Source organism: Lynx canadensis, chromosome B3 (genome assembly GCF_007474595.2).
Source record: "Lynx canadensis isolate LIC74 chromosome B3, mLynCan4.pri.v2, whole genome shotgun sequence".
NCBI lineage: Eukaryota > Metazoa > Chordata > Mammalia > Carnivora > Felidae > Lynx > Lynx canadensis.
In genome coordinates, this window is record NC_044308.2 from 3,945,544 (window position 1) to 3,965,289 (window position 19,746).

The 19,746-nt window shown below is 43.5% G+C and overlaps 2 long non-coding RNA genes and 1 other non-coding gene across 5 annotated transcripts in view; 1 reads left to right on the top strand and 2 right to left on the bottom strand.

The window, feature by feature from the left end:
- LOC115515458 overlaps positions 1-4,505 on the bottom strand; it is a 7,338-nt gene extending 2,833 nt beyond the window's left edge. Inside the window, exons 1-2 of one of the 2 annotated variants that reach the window (XR_003969281.1) lie at positions 4,338-4,505; positions 2,265-2,412 (exon numbers count right to left, since the gene is read on the bottom strand). This is a non-coding gene — a long non-coding RNA (uncharacterized LOC115515458). The remainder of the gene's footprint in view (positions 1-2,264; positions 2,413-4,337) is intronic. The other variant, XR_003969280.1, reaches the window with a different exon arrangement.
- On the bottom strand, positions 970-1,096 carry LOC115517516. Its single transcript, XR_003969958.1, has one exon.
- A 41-nt stretch (positions 4,506-4,546) lies between the features above and the next one.
- LOC116738130 overlaps positions 4,547-19,746 on the top strand; it is a 33,980-nt gene continuing 18,780 nt past the window's right edge. For both annotated transcript variants that reach the window (XR_004343736.1, XR_004343737.1), the window contains exons 1-2: positions 4,547-4,604; positions 5,137-5,199. This is a non-coding gene — a long non-coding RNA (uncharacterized LOC116738130). The remainder of the gene's footprint in view (positions 4,605-5,136; positions 5,200-19,746) is intronic.

Below are 19,746 nucleotides of genomic sequence, written 5' to 3' on the forward strand. Positions count from 1 at the left end.
TCTGTTCTTTTCCTAGCTTTACCTATATTACTTTCTAACTCTTGAGTAGGTTATTAACATAAGTTTTGGCTTCCCTCAACAAAGGGGAGACTACGTAAAATAACCACAGAATCTTAGTGTAAACTAACATGGGCTTAGTAATTCAGAATAATCAAATTTAAGGCACCCTTAGATGGGACTGGAAAGTTGGTCAGAGACACCGGTTTCCGATAAAATGAAATTGCCTTTTATTTGGAAAAGTGTTTTTGTTTTTTTTTTTAAATTTTTTTTTCAACGTTTTTATTTATTTTTGGGACAGACAGAGACAGAGCATGAACGGGGGAGGGGCAGAGAGAGAGGGAGACACAGAATCGGAGACAGGCTCCAGGCTCTGAGCCATCAGCCCAGAGCCTGACGCGGGGCTCGAACTCACAGACCGTGAGATTGTGACCTGGCTGAAGTCGGATGCTTAACCGACTGTGCCACCCAGGCGCCCCTGGAAAAGTGTGTTTAATGGACTTCCTGCTGATTCAGACAATGATATACAATCACTGCTTGTACACACCCAATAAAATCTTTCTGAAGCACAAGCGTGGTGACCAGTATAAAGCAGAGTGATTGCATGGGCAATGATGCCTTTTCCTTAATGCTTCTCATCCTCTCAATATTTGTCAGAATCATAACCTTACATGGCTCACACTGGCAGCTGCCCGCAGCACAATTCACCATGACATGGCATTCTGTAAATGAGATCCGCTCGTCTCTGTCCAAGGAGGCTTAGCTACCAGAGAACCTGCTGGACCCTCCGAAGGCTGCACTACGGGAAAGGTCCCGTCCTCTGCTTTCCTGAACAACTTCTCCAATTTCCAGCCACCTTCCTATCAGTTAGTACAGGAAGAGTCTTGTGGGTTCACTGCCTTTTCCCACCCTTTCTAATCTCTCAATTTACTGTTCCTATTTTCCACAGCAAGACCACACTATACGTATAAATGCTGTTGGTAGATAAGTAGGTCTTGAATTTGTTTTGTAAACAAGACCTGTTCTATCTACCTTTTCATTTAGGAGGCTAACAGCAGAGTCGGCTTGACTTCAAGGACTCTATTTTCTTAGTCTCCAGAAGACCAAGTCCAGCCTTTGAAACACTGTCCTCTAGCACGTCAAGACACGAAAGGAATGCTAGTTGATTACTTTAGATAACTAACTACTTTTCGAGTGTTCAGAGACTGGAACGCTAACATACACGTGCTTCCCTGCAATCCATGGTTAAGGAATCTAAATGCAAGATGAGAGTTCAGGATTTGCAAAGAAGATTCCGGCCAGTCAGCACCTTCTCCGTCAGCAAGTCTCCTAGAAGGAGCGTGATGATGAGCTGGGCACGATGGATGCCCCGAGTGAGTAATTACTTTAGAGCTGCTAGTGCACAGGCGCCAGTTCTTGTCACGCCTGTCGCGTCTTCCACTTCACTGCTTGTTTCCTGCTAGTCCCAGTTCCAGAAAAAAATTAGGCCCGATTCACTGATTGATTGCTTTCTCGTCATTCTCCCCAGACTTTGACAGAATCAGGTTTTTCTGCCTAGTTCCACCTTCATCAGATCCTAGTGGAATTAAACTATCATTGATTTGAATGACAATTCAACTATCCAGCTTGCAGGTCAAACAACACGCAGTCACTCAGTTACAGCCAACAAAAATGCTTTTGTAGTATGAACTCGGGTTCTGATTTTGCTGCCTCCCCCATGCTCATTCCTAGGCCTAGATGTGGGCTTAAGAGAGGCCCCTAAATTCGAAAAGACTGGATTAGAGACAAGAATATAACCCATTCACTGGGAAAGCAATCAATCAACAAAATTGAGGTTTCCCAGCTGTGCATTTTAACGAAGCAGGAACGCAGTTTTTAGAGATGGATTTCCTGAGTACAATCATGATTTCTTGGTAAACCTGTCCTATTGCTCTGCCACTCAGAAAGATGCCTCCCCTCCGACTTCTTTTCTATCCTCAACATCCATCTAATTAAGGGGAAGAAGGACAGAGAGAGAGAAGGAAAACAAGAGGAGCACTATCCTCAGAAGGACAGACCTCTGAAGAAAGGCAGAAGACACTTGACCCTGTCTTCTGTGTAATTCACAATTTGTAAACAAGCCACAGATCACGGATCCCTAGGTACCTGGAATGGACCTACCCTTTCTTGTCCTCCTAATGCCTGTATAGCTCAAAAGTCACTTCCCGGAAGCACTTAATCCCCACCCCCCCCCACCCCCCCGGCCGAGTTAAGTTGCACACACTCACCTCTTCTTGAATACCTAAGTGGCACACTGACCATTGACCTGTATCTGCTCCACTTAACTGTATGCAAACCAAAGGGAGGAACTGTATCTTCATAATCTCTGATCAGATCATGGAAGCAAAGGCATTCTGCTTTCAAACGCTCACATCCCTGAAAAGAGATAAGAGGCATCGAATTGTCGTCCAAATTAAAAGAAAATTTCTTCATCAGAAAGCAAAGCACTTTCATGGGGCGCCTGAGTGGCTCGGTCGGTTAAGCGTCTGACTTTGGCTTCAGCTCAGGTCACGATCTCACTCACGGTTGGGCTCCACACTTGCATGGAACCTGCTTAGGATTCTCTCTCTCTCCCTCCTTCTGCCCCTCCCGCTGACCCTCTTGCTCTCGTGCTCACTCGCTCTCTCTCTCTCAAAAGAAAAAAAAAAGCAAAGCACTTTCAAATTGTGTGTTGAGTGGGGAGAGGGAGATAAAAAATAGCGAGTGATTCTCAGCCTTTCTTCTGTCCCCATACACTTGAGAGATCTACCACAGAACCCTGTTAGTAACAGTGACTTCTAACTTGGGAGGAGTGGGAGGGGTTTATGGGAATCTGAGGAAGATGTATGTGGTTTAGCATGTTTCCTTCCTATCCCTGCAAGAGATCTTTAACACATTTAATATTTATTATAGTTTTGATGATTCTCGAGAGAACCCAAAGTCTACAACCTACATATTTTAAATGTTCTCAAACATCAATCTGGTTTATATGTTTGGAGGCTGATGAGTGGAAGTTATCCCTTGGCCCTGATAGCACGCCACACCATGACTCTCTGCTGGTCTTAGAATCTAAGACTTTCATGGAGGAAATCATATGCTGTAAAGGTAATGACAAATTCAGGTGATACCTGAGAAGAAGACCACAGGTGATACCTTCTCAAATGTCAAGTGTCTTTAAAAAGTCATTTTATGGGAGAGGCTTCCTCACCCCACCCCCCAAAATTTTACCCAAATTTCCATATCAGATGTAGGGGAAAATACTACATATATGGAGGCGCCTGTCGTTCTTGAATTCTCATCCTTTCCTAAACAGTTTATAGAATTTTCAGAGCCTAGGCTTCATTATTTTAAATCAAAAAAATATGTTCCCAGCCCTTCAAAGAACCTCAAGCCAATCTCCCCCCCAAATAACCATATAGAACTGCCTACCAAGGATTTGTGTAAAGTAGAAGGCATTTTAAACACCTACTCATGTAGCAATAATAATGAATTCAATAGTGGGTCCGTTTCTGTGCAGTTACTAATCCACTGAAAAGTCTCGAGTTCTAGAAGTGAGAGAAGGGAGACGTGTAGCCTGCTGTGGTCACTGATGGAAGCAAGAGTTAAATGGTCAAGAGGAGTGAATGAAACAGAAACTGCCTACAGGGGCGCCTGCGTGCCTCAGTAGGTTGAGCCGGTGACTTGGTCTCAGGTTACGATCTCACCGGCTGGTGAGTTCAAACCCGGTGTCAGCCTCTGTGTTGACAGCTCGGAGTTGGGAGCCTGTTTAGGATTCTGTGTCTTTGTGTCTCTGCCCCTCCCCCACTCACACTCTCTCAAGAACATTAAAAAATTTTTAATAAAAAATAATAAAATGTAAATAAATGACACATTTCGAATTCCTGACTTTCAGCCTAACTCCTCTCACTATGCTTCCATTAAAAAGTGAACCGTGGGGGATGACCCAGTGGCTATCCCTCCTCTGACACCCAATGACTTGGCTGGCAGATTCAGGAAGCTTGAAAATCACCCGCCTGTGTGTGTTTTCAAATTAATGCAACAGGTGCTGCTGCCTCAAGCAGGAGTCACCGATTCAGAGGGCCTGGTTATGCACAGGCCCCGGAGTCACATCCCTTAAGGGACCACTTATGTTAAATTCACCTCCTGAATTATTTTTCCTTAAACTTTACTCCTCCCTTCCACATATATTCCCCACCGCACCTCCGTGAACTACCAGGCTTGTTTTTTTAGACGGGGTCGAAAAAGCTGAGCAAGAGTTAGGTATGAGACATATATGTGGTTGGGTGACGAGGACCCTCGCGACAGATACGCCGACCTCTCACCTCTACTCCGGTTCCCCGCCATACTCCGCGAAACCCGACACGCCAGCCAGCCAGCCTGCCCACTAAGACGATATCGTCGCCCGCCCCGCGGGTGGCCCGAGATCAGCCTTGCTCTACGCCACAACCACACCCAGCCCTCCGGGATCCGACCCCGACAGCAACTGCACTCTCCTTCCGGCGGGAAAGAGCTCCTTCCGGTTTCCGGGTGTGGGGAGGAAGTCCCTCCCCCCATGCAACAGCGTAACATAGCGGGACGCGCCGGCGGAGGTGAGGCGGCGGCCCGGAGCGGGGCAGGAGGGGCTCCTGGACTGGAGGTGGCAGTTGCTGGGTTCCCGGCCGTGGAGGGTGGGGAGAGGACTGGGCTGTTCAGCGGGGTCTGGAGAGCGGCTCGGAGACTCCCGTCTCGAGAACTGCCTTCCTCCCTGGTCGCTCTCCGGGGAATCGAGGCTCTTCCCTCTCCGGCTGCCGCGTGTTTCATTTAGTTTCCGGCTTCCGTTCGTCTGCGTAGCTGCTTGTCTTACAGTCACGGTGCTTACTTACCACTTACGAGCATTGGCTGTTGGTCGTCTCCCAGCAGGAGCTCATAAGGTCTGGCAGTTGCTGACTGCTGCTGCCGGAAGCCCACTCGTGGAAGGATTTGAGTACCTACATAGTTCTCAGCTGGACTAGGGACATAGCGCTGTTGGGGTTAGGAAGATAAATTAGAAATTTAAATTGCCCTTGCTTTAGTTTCCTAGGGCTGTGATAACCAAGTATCGCAAATTGGGTGGCTTAAAACAACGCGTTTATTATCTTACAGTTCTGGAACCAGGAAGTCCGAAATGAAGGTGTCAGCAGGATTATGCTTCCTCTGAAACTCTGGGTAAAATACTTCCTTGGCTTTTCCTAGTTTCCAGTGCTGTGCACCCATCCTAGGAGTTCTTTGACTTGTAGCTGCATCTTTTGGATCTCTTGAAGTTTCTCCTATGGTGTTTTTCTCTGTGTATCTGTGTTTCTTCTTAAAAGGACACAGCCTTCTTGGGCAAAGGGCCTACCTTACTCCTGATCTTAACTAATTACATTTACAATAACTATTGCCAGATAAAGTCACATTCTAAGGTTCTGGGAAGGTCGTGAATTGGGGGAGAGGGGCGTGACACTGACCAACATAGTATAGCTGTCAGAGAGCTTAAGGAGTTGGCAAGCCAAAAGCTGACAGTAATTTGCTGTAGCACATGTGAACTCAGACATAGTTCAATTGGATCTGAGAACTTTTCATGGGTATTTGAACTATTCCCTTGATAGGTGGGTAGGATTTGGATGTGCCATTGTAGATCATATATAGCATTCTAAGCAAACAAAAATCACAGGAAAGCACAGGTTGAAATGTAAAATAGGTTAAAGTTGGAAGGATTTTGGGGCGCTCCGGGTGGCTCAGTCGGTTGAGCGTCCGACTTCGGCTCAGGTCACGTTCTCACGGCTAGGCTCGTGAGTTCGAGCCCCAATTCGGGCCCTGTGCTGACAGCCAGAGCCTGGAGCCTGCTTCCGATTCTGTGCCTCCCTCTCTCTCTGCCCCTCCCCAGCTCGTGCTCTGTCTCTCTCTTTCTCTTTCAAAAATAAACATTTAAAAAATTTTTTAAAAATAAAGTAGGAAGGATCTTGAACGTTTGGAGTCTGTTGTGTATGTAAAATGAGCAGTATATCAAAGTGTTTTGGCAGAGGAGTTGTGCTTGAAGATTAATTAGCAACTGGAGTCAAACCTACTTTGTGTTTCTCAGTCCATTTTAAGAAGTCTTAAATCCTGGGGCACCTGGGTGGCTCAGTCGGTTAAGTGTCTGACTTCAGCTCAGGTCATGATCTTGCGGTTTGTGAGTTTGAGCCCCACATCAGGCTCTGCTGACAGCTCAGAGCCTGGAGCCTGTTTGAGATTCTGTGTCTCCCTCTCTCTCTCTGCCCTTCCCCCACATACGCTCTGTCTCCCTCTCAAAAATAAATAAACATTAAAAAAGAGAAAAAGAAGTCTTAAATCCTATTCTCTGAGCATATCCTGTGCTTTTTCATCCTGGTCTTTGCTCATGCTGTCCCTTCTTACTGGAGTGCTTCCATTAAGGAGAGTTGTTCAGCTCATAATGTTAGCATCCCCTTAATACCAAAACCTGACAAAGATAGCACCAGAAGAAAAAACTGCCCAACTCCCATCAATACAAAGCCCTAAAATAAAATAGTAGCAAATTCAGTCATGCCCTCCATCTGGAATGAAAGATTTTATCCCAGGAATGATTTAACGTTAGAAAGCCTGTTGCTATAAATCACTGTATTAATAGTTTATATGAGGTTAAATCTGTATGATCTATATGATCATCTCGAGCGGTAAAGTGTTTTTTGCAAATATTCAAAACCTACTTTGATTTCAAAGAAAACATTGAGCAAAATAGGAGGGGTGCCTGGGTGGCTCAGTCAGTTAAGCGTCTGACTCTTGATTTCCACTCAGGTCATGATCTCATGATTGTGAGATTGAGGCCTGTGTCAGCCTCTGTGCTGGAGCCTGCTTAAGATTCTTCCTCTCTTTGCCCCTGCCTGCTCGTTTTCTCTCTCCCTCTCTCCTTCCCTCTCTCCCCCACCTCCCAAAAATAAGTAAATAAAACACTTAGCAAAATGAGAATAGACAAACAGCAACTTGATAAAAGGCACTTAAAAGAAATCTATGGTAAATGTCATACTTAAATGATAAAACAATAGAAGCATTCTCTTTAAACTCAGGAAAAAATGGAATATTTACTTTCACTTCTAATATTCAACATGGTGCTAGCTTTCTAGCCAAAGTAATAAAACAGGGAACAGACAACAATGTTAGGAAAGGAGGAAGTGAAAATATTATTTTTGGATAATGTAATTTTGTTTCTGGAAAATGGAAAAGAATGAAATTACAAAATTATTAGAATTAAAAGGTTCAGCAAAGTGGCTAAATGAATACAGAAACTTAAATTTTTTTGTATATCAGTTATAAATTGGGGGGGGGGGAAGAACCCAATATGAATACACTGCACAAAAGAGACTTCTTTATGAGAAATATGAAATATCATTAAAAGACATTAAGGGCGAGTAAATGGACATTTCATGTTCCAGTATGGAAAATTCAGTGCTTTAAATATATCAGTGTATCATAAATTAAAAGGTTTTGGTACAGTACCTGCTAAAATACTGATAGAATCTCCAAGTAATTCTCTTTGATCAAGTATATTATTCTTTGGATACACTGTTGGGTGCCATTTATTGATATTTTATATAGAATGTATCTTTTATTAGTGAGACTGACACGAAGGGGAGCTTTTTTGGTACTGTATTAATCAGATGTTGATATTTAAAATTATACTAGATCCCTTAAAATAACTTTAGGGAGCATTTTATATTTTACTACGTTCTGAAATAATTTAAGTGACTTTGGAATTATCTGCTCTTTTAAGACTGAATAGAGAAATCAATTGCAAAATCCTATTATATGATGTAGTTTTACATGGTAGAATTTATATATAATGTGTCCACTCTCTTCTGTGATCATTTAAAAAGTCAACTTTTTGGGTTGCTTGGGTGGCTCAGTTGGTTGAGCGTCTGACTTGATTTGGGCTCAGGTCATGATCCCAAGGTCATGGGAACGAGCCCCATGTCAGGCTCTGTGTTGAGCATGGAGCCTGCTTAAGATTCTCCCTCTCCCTCTGCCCCTCTCCCCAACTTGGGCGTGCGCTCTCTTTCTCTAAAAATTAAAAAAAATTAAAATTCAACTTTTCTGTGGGGGAGGGATCAACCTTAATTTGTATTTTGCTTGGAAGTCCTCCATTTTCAGCAGATTTTCCAAATTAGTTGTCATTGTATTGTGTATAGAATTCTCTTGTGATTCTTACAGTCTGCTCTGCACATGAGGTTGTTTTCTCATTCCTAACCTTACATATTTTTGTTTTCTTTTTCTTGAACCAGGCTTGCAAGAGGATTTGTCTCTTTTTGAATGCTTTTCAACTCTTACTTACTGTCTTCTGTTTTCCAGTTTAAGTTTTTGTCACAGTTCCTCTTCCTACTCTCTTGTTCTTTTCCCATTTCTTAATATTAGTCTAAGAGCCTTTATTTTTTTAAGTTCTTTCATTTTTATTTCATTTTTGATGAAGACATTTTAAGGCTATAAATTTGCCTCTAAATACAACTCGTTCCATAGTTTTTGGTATAAAGTGTTCTCTTTTTCATTGCTTTTTACATATGTTGTCATTTTTTTCTTTGATCTAAGAGTTATCCAGGATTGGATGTCATTTTTTCAAATACTTAAGCTTTTCAATCCATTTCTTTCTTCAGTTTTATTGAGAGATAATTGACATACATCACTGGGTAAGTTCAAGTGCACAGCGTGATGGTGGTCATGTTTGTATTATTTTCCAGTTTTGTGGTGACCAGAGAATTAGATTCGGTATGTTTTAGTTAAGATATTCTTCTTTGGCAAGTACATAATCAATGATTACACATTTCATGGGTGTTAAAATATGTATATTTTCTACTTAGAATTAAAAGGTTCTATGCTATAAATAAGTATGTACATAAATAAATAAAAGTTCTATGCGGGGGTGCCTGGGTAGCTCAGTCAGTTAAGCATCTGACTTGGGCTCAGGTCATGATCTTGTGATCTGTGAGTTCGAGCCCCCTCTTGGGCTCTGTGCTGGCAGCTCAGAGCCTGGAACCTGCTTCGGATTCTGTGTCTCCCTCTCTCTCTGCCTCTCCCCTGCTTGTGCTCTGTTTCTATCTCTCAAAAAGAAATAAACATGAAAAAAAATTTTTTTTTTTTAAGTTCTATGACTCTTTCATCAGGTTTACTGGTTTTAGTATTCAGGTTTATTGATTTTAGAATTTAGTTCTCTGATACATTTCCTAGGTCAGTCTAATTCTAGAAGAGGTGTGATTAAGATTTCCACCTTAAATGTATTTTAAACAATCTTTTTTGCATTTCTGGAAGATCTTTTTATGTATGTAACATTACGTCACTGGTTCATACAAGACTGTGCCCTGTCTTTGTAAACTATGCCTTCTATAAGATCCTTTTTATCCTGTTTAATGCTTTCAACTTATGTCTGACCAATACCCTTTCTCTGATGTTTTTGTTCTTTTGTTTTTTAATTTGAGAGAGAGAGCAATTGGGGGGGGGGGGGTACGCAGAGAGGGAGAGAGAATCTTAAGCAGTCTCCACACTGTGGAGCCCAGCACAGGGCTTGATCCCATGACCTTGGGATCATGACCTGAGCCAAAATCAAGAGTGCTCAACCGATGCTCAACCGACTGAGCCACCCAAGTGCCCCTCCCTGTATCTGATGTTAATGTTACCATTCCTTCTTTTGTTTATTACTGTCTGGTAAACTCATAGCTCACCTCTTTATTTTAAATCTGTTCGTTTCTAGTAAAAGAAAAAATTGTACATGTAACCAATGATCAATCTGGGTTAGTTTTTCACCTGGAAGGCCTAGCAGTAACTACGCAGAAGCCAGCTGCTATGCTGAGAGGATCTGCAGGTGCATGGAGGCTTAGAGCTTGTACAGTTTTACGTTTCAAAAGGAAACTGAATGTCACGTTGATGTCAAACAGTAGTTAGCCATAACATGATAGCGCTGTTGTCAAATACTAATTTATTCGAGGAAATCACAAGCGGATTTGCGGGAAGTCGTGGATTATTGGACTTTGCCTTAGTAAAGATTATTTTCCTTCCATAAGTATTTCAGGTGTCCTGGGAAAGGTTCTGAGGTTACTAAAACCCAGGCCCGCTATCTCCTTGCTTTCCCTTTCTCCCCTGCCAGAAATCAGCCTGCCTCTTCACATCCTGCCTCTGGGCTGCCCGCCTATAGTTCTGAGTTACCAGAAGCTAATATGGTCTGAGGCCCAGCTGGGGCTTTTGCCGTGCAGGGGAGGAGGTTGTTATTTGTACTGGAAGCCTGGAGGCGAGAGGGTGAGCTCGGGAGGGCTTGAGAACGGGAGGCAGAACACCTCCATTCGTGTTAGTCTCTGGTCCTCCCGGTGATAGCCGGCTGGGACTTCCGGGACCAAAAGCGCGTGGGCCCTCTTCACAGCTTCCCTCCGTTTCCCACGGAAGAGGCTGCAGGTTGGGACCAGTGCCGCTTCCCTCCCTCCCGCGGCCCTTCTTTCTACTTCCTGCCTCCGTCGGGAATCACGTGGTCGGGTTTGAGTTCCTGTGATCCACCTCCGTTCCGTCCTCTGTAACTCAGGGACCTGGAGTGGTGAGAGAAACGTTGGCATCAGGCTTGGAAGACTTGCTTTGTAGAGAGCAAAGCGGAAACGCAGAATTACCTCTCCCCCGTGACTGCGTGAGCTTTGTGGAAAGTGTTCCCATAATTCGTTACCTGTAAACTTGAATCAGTGTTTGTTTGATTTCTCTCAGTGCTGAGTAGAATCTGAGAACAGGAGTGACACCCGGATGAGTAAAGGTGGTGCAGACGGGGCGCCCGGGTGGCTCGGCCGGTTAAGCGTCCGACTCTTGGTTTCGGCTCAGGTCACGATGTCACAGTTGAGGAGTTCAAGCCCTGCGTCGGGCTCTGCGCTGATGCCACTGAGCCTGCTTGGGACTCTCCGCCTCCCCTGCCCCTCCCCCGCCCCTCCCCCACTTGCACGTCTCTGTCTCTAAGTAAATAAATCAACTTTAAAAACATTAATGAAAAGAAGAGCAGCTTTCCCGTGTGAGAAATACAGGGGATGGTGCCCGGATGCTTGGTGTGTGACAGTGTTTTTCAGATGAATTTCAGATACTTGTGTAAACGTGGGGGCGTGAGGGAGACGAGAACAGAGCCCATTTTGACAGCAGGTGCTGCCAGTGCGTGGGAAGAGCACTCAGGCAAGTGACTTAAGTGCCGCGTCCTTGTTGCAGTGATGCTGAAGACGGGCGACTCCCGGCAAGCCGCCCCCACCCTCCCCTCACCACGAGAGGCAGCCTCTGCCTCGCCTCGGATTTCAGTGTCGCACCCGCTGTCTACGCTGCTTCCACACACACCCTTCCCTCCTTCACCCTGTCGGAGGGTAGTGGTCTTCTCTCCATCCGAGGCTAGCTTTTCCTTCCGTGCTCAGATCCCCTCCTCGCCCTTGCTTCCTCATTGGGCTTTGTTTCCTCACCTGATACTTATTTTCTTGTCCTCCGAGCCCCATCCAAAGAATATTTCTCTCTAGATTTCTTTTAGGCATTCAAAGTGACCAATCCCTCCTTTAAAAAATAATTATTGAGGGGGGCGCCTGGGTGGCTCGGTCGGTTGAGCGTCCGACTTGGGCTCAGGTTATGATCTCACGGTTGGTGGATTCAGGCCCCGCGTCGGGCTCTGTGCTGACAGCTCGGAGCCTGGAGCTACTTTGGATTCTGTGTCTCCCCCTCTCTCTGCTCCTCTTCCACTCATACGCTGTCTCTCTCTCTCAAAGATAAACATTTTTTAAAACTTTCTAAAAAACTCTCTCAAAGATAAACATTTTTAAAAAATTAAAAAAAATCTCTCTCTCCCTCTGCCTCTCTCCCCCACTTGCACTCTCCTCTCTCTTTCTAAAATAATAATAATAATAAACGCTAAAAAAAAAAAAACCATCAAGAGTTGATTCAAATATGCTCTTCATGGAGCAAAATACTAGGCATTCATTAAAAGTGACATGAATCTATTTTTGGCATCAATAACTTGCCAAGATGACTTTAAAAAAAAAAGTTTCAGGGGTACCTGGGTGGCTCAGTCAGTTAAGCATCTGACTCTTTGTTTTCAGCTCAGGTCATGATCTCCTGGTTCATGAGATCAAGCCCCACATCAGGCTCTGTACTGCCAGTGTGGAGCCTGCTTGGGATTCTCTCTCCCTCTACCCCTTCCCTGCTTGCGTACTCATACACACACATGCTCTCTCTTGAAATAAGCATTAAAAATAAATAAGTTACAAAGCAACGAGTTATGAAAGTATAGGTATATATACGTGACCGAGAGAAGAGCCCAATTATAACACTGGTTAATTCTGACAAGTAATATCCAAAGCTCTTTGTTTCTGTCTCTTTAAAAATCTCTGTGTTTTCTCAACTTTTTAAAAAATAGTATGTTTTACCTACCAGAATATATATAAATTGATCTGTGGAGCAATATCATGACTGCCCTTATACATAAACTTTTGCGTACATCTTGACGTTTTTAAGTACCCATGTTTACTTGGTGAGGAGAACACATACGAGAAGCTTTAAACATGTATTTTCAGATTTCCTCTCTGGAAGGAATGCAGATAAATATTCACCAGCAGTATTTGACCATGCTGGTTCCCTAGGCCCTCACTGGACCCTGGGAGTGATAGATACATCACTCGTTTCCTGCTTGGCCAGTTTGATAGGTCATCACTTCTGGTTGCTTTCTGTGATGTGTGTCTCATCTGATTGGCATTCAGAGAGTCACCCCTTTCACACTGGTGTTTGTAAACTCCTCAGAGTTGTGCTTTCCTCTTAGTCTCTGTTGTCTGCATTTTTTTTTTTTGGGCGGGGGGGGGGTCTGGTTCCTTTTTTTTTTTTTTTAATTTATTTTAATCTTTATTTATTTTTGAGAGAGACAGAGACAGGGTGCAAGCGGGAGAAGAACAGAGAGAGAGGAAGACACAGAATCCGATGCAGGCTCCAGGCTCAGAGCTGTCAGCACAGAGTCTGACACGGGGCTCGAACTCAAGAACCTCGGGTTTATGAAGTCGGACGCTTAACTGACTGAGCCACCCAGGCGCCCCTGTCTGGTTTATTTTCTTATGAGTAGTTATCAAAAGAATCATTTTGATATTTGGAGCCCTTCTGTACCCAGTTCAAAAGTGTGATAACTAAAATAGTAAATTCTTGAATTCACTTGTTCAGATCTCAAAATCATTTTTCCTCTAGTTAAGGCAGAACAGGGAGAGAATTAGGAGTTTGAGCTTTACTGTTAGGCTGCCTGGGCGAAAATCTTAGCGCTATGACAGCATACCAGCTGTGACCCTAGTCTAGCTAAAGAACTACGCCCGGTTCCGTCACCTGCGTGTGACACAGTGCCGGCACAGAACGAGCTCTCGAATTGTTTGTTACTGCAATCATTACTGTTATAAGAAGGGACACTCTTGAGTAGGTACAATGGACTGAAATGTGCCCTCTCCCCCAAAAATGTATATGTTGTTTGTGTGCTTGCTTGAAATGTTTTATTTTATTATTTTAAAAAAAAATTTTTTTAGCATTTATTTATTTTTGAAACAGAGAGAACAGAGCATGAACAGGGGAGGGTCAGAGAGAGAGGGAGACACAGAATCTGAAACAGGCTCCAGGCTCTGAGCTGTCAGCACAGAGCCCGACGCGGGGCTCGAACTCACGAACCTTGAGATCATAACCCAAGCTGCGGTCCAATGCTTAACCAACTCAGCCACCCAGGTGCTCTGGGAGATAGCTGGTTTAAATGAGGTCAGGAGAGGGGGACCTTATGAAGGGATTAGTGCCTTTATGAGAAAAGACAGCAGAGGTCTCTCCTCCGCAACCTTGTGAGGAGACAGGAAAGAAGCTGTCTGCAAACCCGGAGGAGAGTCCAGCAAAACTCAGTGATGCTGGCCCTCTGATCTTACAACTTGCAGCCTCTAGAACCGTAAGAATTAAGTGTCTGTCGTTTGAGCCAGCAGTTCATTGGTATTTTGTTAGAGCGGCCTGAGTTGATTAAAACATACAGTTTTGTAGGGTGCCTGGGTGGCTCGGTCGATAAGCGTCCGACTTGAGCTCAGGTCATGATCTCACTGTTTGTGGGTCGGAGCCCTGCGTCGGGCTCTGTGCTGACAGCTCGGAGCCTGGAGCCTGCTTTGGATTCTGTGTCTCCCTCTCTCTCTGCTCCTTTGCCGCTCGTGCTCTTGCTCTGTCTCTTCTCTCAAAAATATAAGTAAACATTAAAAAAAGAGAAGTACAGAATTTCCTAAATCACAAAATCATCTTTCAAAAAAAAAAGTAAAAAAAAAAACCCAAAAACCCCATACAGTTTTGTTATCACTGAGCGTGCAGCCTGGAGTTGTAGGTGAGAAATAAAAGGAGTAATGATGATAGAGCACGAGGTGTGTTTGGAATGCAGGTGAAGTACAGAACACACAGTGACTGACCTCCACGCTTCTCTTGTGCCCGTGTTTGCCTTCTAGACTGTTCCTCATTGGAAAACAGCAGTGAACTAGTGTTTTCCCAAGGAGCAAGAACTTGATCCACCTGAATTTGACTGCTAATTTTGTGGAATATTATGGAATGAAGCTCCTGTGAGGCTTTGAGTCATTCTGACTATAAAATGCAGGATACGATGCAGACTGTGTTCTGCAGCGTTCCATCTAGGTGGCATTTAGAATGTAGGGATTCTGTTAATGGATGAGAAAGCTGGAGTCCGTATCTATTTAGAAAAGGTTCAGTTCTGGGGCGCCTGGGTGGCGCAGTCGGTTAAACGTCCGACTTCAGCCAGGTCACGATCTCGCGGTCCGTGAGTTCGAGCCCCGCGTCAGGCTCTGGGCTGATGGCTCGGAGCCTGGAGCCTGTTTCCGATTCTGTGTCTCCCTCTCTCTCTGCCCCTCCCCCGTTCATGCTCTGTCTCTCTCTGTCCCAAAGATAAATAAACGTTGAAAAAAAAAATTAAAAAAAAAAAAAGAAAAGGTTCAGTTCTGAATGACGCGTTTTTTCTAGTGGAGTTTTGAATAAGTCTTTTTTTTTTTTTTAATTTTTTTTTTTTAACATTTATTCATTTTTGAGAGTAAGAGACAGAGCATGAGCAGGGGAGGGGCAGAGAGAGAGAGGGAGACACAGAATCCAAAGCAGGCTCCAAGCTCCGAGCTGTCAGCACAGAGCCCGACGCGGGGCTCGAACTCACAGACCGAGAGATCGTGACCTGAGCTGAAGTCAGACGCTCAACCGACTGAGCCATCCAGGCACCCTTGAATAAGTCTTGTCATCGTTCTAATACTAGTTTTTCTTCCACCAAATTCCCCCTGATTCTTTTTTTTTTAATTAAAAAAATTTTTAATGTTTTTATTTATTTTTCAGACAGAGAGAGACAGAGCATGGGCAGGGGAGGAGCAGAGAGAGAGGGAGAGACAGAATGCGAAGCAGGCTCCAGGCTCTGAGCTGTCAGCACAGAGCCCGACGCAGGGCCCAAACTGGACTGTGAGATCATGACCTGAGCTGAAGTCGGACGCTTATCCGACTGAGCCACCCAGGCACCCCAAAGTCCCCCTGATTCTTGAGAGTTTTCTTATTGTGTAAAAGTGCTTCCTTTTTGGTTAGTAAATCAGTATTAGGGTATTATGAGAAAAATTAAAATGTTTCAACCCACAACTTCCTTAGATTAATACCAACTATTTTAAGGTTTATTTGTTCTGTATGTGAACAATTTCATACGCTTGTTTATTAATATTATTTCAGTGACTCATTTTAATATTTCTGTGTAAAATATCCATATAATCTATAAAGCCACATTATCTCCAAAAGAGTGTTGGTAATATGCAATATGTGTGGCCAGTGGGTGCCAGTCTGACCATTCAAACCAGGGCCCAGGAGAGGATCTGGTCTGTCCACCAAAGTTTAAGGTCCAGCCTTCATTTTTAGGCTAATAAGCTCAAGGTTTACAGTTATTAGAGGGGATTTTATTTTGAGAGATTGATTGTAATTAAACAATTTGGCAAGACAGGTGTAAAAATTCTAGACTATAAATGAATGTAAATAGAAGTGAGAGGAGATTTGGAATATTTTAATTTTCTGATTAAAGTCATTTTCCTCTGGAAGGAAAACCTCCTGGGAACTTTGGGGTGACTAGATGATCATTTACTTAGGGGGAGAGTTTGATGATTTTAAACATAGGCCATAAAACTGCAACATACAAACACATGTAATAAAGACTGTTGATCAGAGACTCTTGGGGTCTCTTCCCCCCCTGCTGCCTGAGATGTTCACCAGGATTCTTCACTACTTCCTGGGCTGATTGTTTTCCCCACAGTGGTAATGAGCTGGGAACTTACTAGGAGATACACTAGAGTACAAACTATAGCCTGGAAGTTTTACAAGTGTGAACTTAGCAGGTGTGAAGTCTTTCTTCCCAAGAATATCTTCAAGAGGGGCAGACTAAGAGCGGCAAACAAAGCGGCAACAGGATTAATAGGAAAGGGTAACTGAAGGACAGGACCTAGAGCCAGTGTGCTGGTTGATGCAGAATGACCAGGTTCGCTGCAGCCGTCACTCAACTAAACCTACATGCAAACAAAAGCTGGAGGACTGTTCCTGGAAGAAACGTGAATGAGCTGCTTGAGGAGGGCCCCAGCTTGCAGCGAAGGAAAGCCCTTCTCACTTGGGCATTTGGAAGGCTCCTCCTTCCTGCTCTCTGCCCGTGTACCCGTAAGTGAAGTCTCCCATGTGATAGTCCTGTATGAGTGCGTACCTCACGTTGTCCTTCCCATTCCTCGAGGAGGCCCGCTGGAGAATTCTGGAGAATTTGAACTCCCAGTGGCAGAAGAGACTCAGCCAGCCACCCAGAAGCCGGGTCCTTTGTTTTTATGTAATTTCTTTTAAATGTTCAACTGAGATTTACTACACCTGAAGAAAACCAATGGCAGGTAAGAAAAAGACCTTATTGAGCAAAGAGCTGGCCCAAGAGAGTAAGTGAAAAACTTTAGTATCTACAGAAAGATTTGAAGATACTGCACCATAAATCAAGAATAGGTTACCATGGAAAAGGAATAATGAAAAAGAGTGGTTAGAAATTTAAGATGATTGTCAAAATAAACATTTTCTAGTACTGGAATAAAAAATACAGTTTTCCCAAAAAGATAATTAGAAAAAAGATAAGACGTCAGTCTATAAATCTACCAAATAACTGAAAGAATTTAAGAAGGAAAAAATCGGGAAAAAATGGAGGAAAAGAAATCATAGAAGGATGATAGTTTGGATAATTAGAGATACACATCTTTTTTACTGAAAAGTTGCTAAGCATAGTGAATTTAAGCATTGTCTGTCTGTCTCACACACACTGCAAATCCTTGCAAGATTTTGGAATACTAAAGATAATAGCCTGAAAGCATCCAGAGAAGGAAAACAGAAGTTACCTAAGAAGGAGTGAGAATCAGACTGGCCTCTGTTTTCTGGTCAGCAGAAATGTGTGCTAGAAGATACTGCAGCAGACGTTCAAAGTCCAGACAGAAAGGGTTTTTGATACAGAATTCGACACCCAAACAATTAAGTAGAAAATTGAAAAAGATATCTCAGATATGCAAAAATTCACATTTACTTCACATCTACATCTTTGTGCAATTACTTAGTATACTTTGGAGAGAATAAGACATCTAGTAAAAAGGACTCCACCCTAGGAATGCGGTGGAAAAAAATCCTAGGATACCAGCTATGTAGCAAGCCTGAAAAATAATGGGTTCACATTAGAACAGGATCCCAAAGGATCAGAATTCCTTGAAAGAAAAAGCGGATTCCTGTTAAACAGTAAAAGTAAGAGGCTGGATGATCATCACCAAAAGAGGAAATAGCATATACTTCGTTTTGTCAAATAAAAGGTTATTAGAAACTCCAGGGAAAGCAAAGTTTTATAAGGACATGTTAGTCCGAGTACAAAAACTAAAGTGTAGCATGATTATCAGCAACTGCTAGAGTGTAAAAAGATTCGATTTGACCTTGATCCTTGAAGTGGTCATTTTTGTGCGTGTGGCACAAGTTTAGTGACAGAGGATTACATTTCTTTCTCTATGGATCTAATCTTATTCCTTGGTTCTGCAGTGAATCATACAGAAGTACAATCTCAAATGCTATATACTCAATTTGAAATTTCAGAATCTATATATAAAATACAGGAAACAAAATGACTCCACTGTGTAAAGATCAAAGTAATATAACCAATAAGGATAAAAGAGGTGCACAAAAGTTGGAAGATGATTTCCTCATATAGAAGTCAACAGATCCAGGGCACCTGGGTGGCTCATTAGGTTAAGCGTCAGGCTCTTGATTTTGCCACAGGTCATGATCTCATGGTTCATGAGATCAAGCCCCACAACAGGCTCTGCACTGACAGCATGGAGCCTGCTTGGGATTCTCTCTCTCCCTTTCTCTTTTCTCTCCCCCTCTCTCTACCCCTCCCCCCTGCCCCATCTCTCTAAATAAATAAATATTTTAAAAAGTCAAGAGGTCCATCTACTGTCATATCAAACTAAAGTATTGAAATGAGAAAAGCAGTGTAAAATAGTTTGGGGCGGGGGGGGGAGCCTCAGTGGACTCACTGAGTTGAAGACACGGTGCTCAGAGTCTCAGGAGACCAAGGCAGCCAGAGTTTATGGGACAGCGAGCCGTGGAGGAGAGGACTGGGTAGGTAAATGTAGAGATCGGCAGATGGTTCATACTGAGTGTTCACAGAGTACTGATCAGCTCGTGTGTGAGGAAACCTGATGTCAGAAAAAGAACAACCTGAGAGGGTTTGACATCAGTGCTACAGGGCCCAAAATAGCACCTGTTCCCACCACCAAGACTGGAAAAACCCATTAGGCATTGGGGAGAGTACTGAAAGAGTACTGAAAGTCTTGCTTTGAGGCACCTGGGTGGCTCGGTCGGTTAAGCATCCAACCCTTGATTTTGGCTCAGGTCATGATCTCACAGTTCATGAGATCAAGCCCTGTGTCAGGCTCTGTGCTGACAGCATGGAGCCTGCTTGGGATTCTTTGTCTTTCTCTCTCTCTCTCTCTCTCATCTTCTCTGTATCGTTCCAATTTTAGTATATGTGCTGCCGAAGCTAGCACTGCTTCTCTCTCTCTAAATAAATAAGCATTTTTTTTAAAGGTTCTGCTTCACTAGTGGGGAATAATTATCCTTAGGCTAAATACAGTTCTAGTCCCACCCAACAAATCTTAAAAATAAGATCAGAAAAGGATCAGTTTCCAAATAACTACATCTTAAAACTGTTTCAAAGCTCTAAGAATTTTGCAGGAACATAAAAATATCCAGCAGTTAATGTAAAATTCACAATGTCTGGCCCGGCTGGCTCGGTCAGAAGAGCGCGTGACTCTTGATCTCAGGGTGGTGAGTTCAAGGCCCACATTGGGTGTAGAGTCATTTGGGTGATTCAGTCTGTTGAGCATCCAGCTCTTGCTTTTGCCTCAGGTCGTCATCCAAGGGTCATGGGATCAAGCCCCCACTGAGCTCCACGCTGAGTGTGGAGCCTGCTTAAGATTCTAACTCTGCCCCTCCCCCACTTGCACATGCTCTCTCTCTAAAATGAAAATAAAATTCACAATGTCTAGCATCTTATCAATGATTAACAGGCTGAACAGTATCAGCTATCAGATAACTTCGAATGGCCTAATATACTTGTAATTTGAATTCCTAAAAGAGATAAGAAAGAGGGGAGGATATATTTGAGGAAATAACGACCACGGTTTTCCC